This window comes from Polistes dominula, unplaced genomic scaffold (assembly GCF_049000335.1).
Source record: "Polistes dominula isolate Pdom_NZ unplaced genomic scaffold, Pdom_raw_medaka contig_18, whole genome shotgun sequence".
In the NCBI taxonomy this organism is placed as follows: Eukaryota; Metazoa; Arthropoda; class Insecta; order Hymenoptera; family Vespidae; genus Polistes; species Polistes dominula.
In genome coordinates this window covers 2,872,520-2,874,901 of record NW_028301164.1, presented here as the reverse complement: position 1 = coordinate 2,874,901, position 2,382 = coordinate 2,872,520, and the positions used below count along the sequence as shown (strand labels likewise).

The 2,382-nt window shown below is 31.7% G+C and overlaps 1 long non-coding RNA gene across 1 annotated transcript; it reads left to right on the top strand.

Moving 5' to 3' along the window:
* The first annotated feature begins 990 nt into the window (after positions 1 to 990).
* On the top strand, positions 991 to 2,132 carry LOC149030500 (uncharacterized). Its single transcript, XR_016178738.1, has 4 exons — positions 991 to 1,149; positions 1,252 to 1,478; positions 1,576 to 1,855; positions 1,956 to 2,132. It is a non-coding gene; the product is annotated as an uncharacterized LOC149030500 (long non-coding RNA).
* Positions 2,133 to 2,382: the final 250 nt, after the last annotated feature.

Genomic DNA, 2,382 nt, shown 5'->3' with positions numbered 1-2,382 from the left:
AGTTTAAATATGAAAAGTTTCCATATCGTTAGGTTTCCGATCGATTTTAATTTGGCTTGAACCGACTAAAGTTTTAGCTAAATTGAATGAGTAAAGTCATAGTACCGTGTAGATGCATATATGTGTATATATAGAATAATAAAATAAAAGAAAATAATTTCGTAAACAAAACATGTTCCCTCTACTATAAAATAAATAATTAAAATAATTAATAATAAATTATTAAGTTTTATTAATACAAAATAAAATGTACTTAATAGAAATTAAAAATTGTCTTCACACTTACGTAATTCGGCTTTCTTTCTAACCACGTTTGTAACCCGAGTACCATGCACCGAACACATTCGACACTTCCACGGATAAATAGTAACGTCGTATCTCCTTCCCCTTCCGTCCTTCGACACGCAAAGACTGGCAACAGTAACTAAGCATTAAATTATTTATAAATATTATAAATGTGTGTGTGTATGTATATTTGCAAGTGTTTCTCGAGTCGACGACAAAACGTAAACAGCCGATAACATAGGTATAATAGCCGAACGTTCGACACTCCCGAGATCTCCTCTAGCAAGGTTACGTAGTAACGTACCTCGTATTCGCCTTCTATCCTTCAACGAGATAACATAAACGAAAATAAGGCGTATTAAATTATTTCATAATTTTATTTCTAACGTTATCGTTTTGATTTTAATAGTTTCAAAAGTTTTTCATTGCATAATGGTTTAAAAACTGGTTTATATTTTATCTTACTCTTTATTGAGTTTGCTGATATAATTATTGTTTTATTTAGACAACTTTAAAGATTTTTAATTAATATTTTTACTAAAGTTACATACTTAGTATGTAATTTTGCAAGCAAATAGTTGCATACTTTGATCAATTACACAAATATTTCATAACTTTAACTTTTTATTATGTCAATTCTCATAGATTATTAAAAATTATTTCTTTATATTTACCATTGAATATTTTTGATAAAATATTCAATGGTTTTAATGTATGCCCTGCCTTCAGAAATGGTTTACAGGAAATATTATAATATAATCTTTAGTATGTTTCAGCTTTGTAGACATTTTATTTAATTTTATTTTATACATCGTCATCCTAAGGGTAGGATACCCATCCTGCAATCATCCAAGAAGATTAAAAGTTAGTATATTTTCCTATCATACATTTCTATGATAATATCAATAGGTTTTTATTACGACGATGACATTAATTGTTCTTTTTCTTTTTCTTTTTCTGTTTCAGAAGATCATTGCAATCGTGCGTGTAGGCAATGAGATACTCGTGTGTTGCATCGTGTTAAAATAAAATATAAAAAAGTCGACAAGTAGATTCAGTGTTGATCGTCGCATGTTAAAGTTTCGTTTGCTCGGTTAAGAAACTCGCAAGTTTCTTTTATTCGGTTTAAACGTGTGCTCATCGTCATCCTAAGGGTAGGAGACCCATCGTGCATTCGTCGATAGTGATTTAAAGTGAGTATATTTTTGAATTGAATAATACCTCAAAAATTTTAATGCTTTTCTGTAATAGTAATGATATTAATAGTATTGTTTTTTATTTCTGTTTCAGATTGCAATCGTGCGCGAAGCAATATGTGCAGTGTTTATGGTGATATCATTAAACTGCGTGCAATGCAGTCTTTGAATGAGTTGTAGAATCAGTGATCGGGCGAGTAATAAGTTAAAATCAAACGCGAATTAGAGTCAGTGTTGTTCGTCGTATAATAAAATTTCGGTTTCGCGATAAGAAACTCATCTATAGTTTCTTATTTTCGTTTATACCGCGTTTTTAGATTCACGCGAGGTGCATCGCCATGGTGCAATAGAGCTGCATCCCATTGGAATGCATTGTAAGTATCTATTTTTATTTACATTTTATTCGATTTTATTTTATAGGATTTTGGATAATATTCCAGATAACTTATCGTTTTGTTCTATTTTATTTTACAGATATAACCATGGATTCTCTTCCTTCCAATGATGTTGGATGAATTCTTCGATGGATCTTCGATGGATCTTCGATGGATCTTCGATGGATCTTCTTCAATGGCAAATCGAGTATCGTCATCTTTCATCGTCAGACTATAATACTTGCTGCGAAGTAGACGAAGAGGCCTACCTGACCATTTCCTGGTAAGTGACATTTGTGGTTCTACTACCACAGATTCCAATTTACATAAATACACGTACACATACACACACACAGTTGAGTCTTTATTACACAAGTATTGCTTATATATGTTACATTGATATACACGTCCTACGTAATGCCGCTGTAGCAATTCTAACGAAAACCGCAGTATCTGAGAATGCATTGGTAGACTCGAGATTATAGCACAGGTGATAATTAACTCCACGGTTTTAGGAACAATCAACG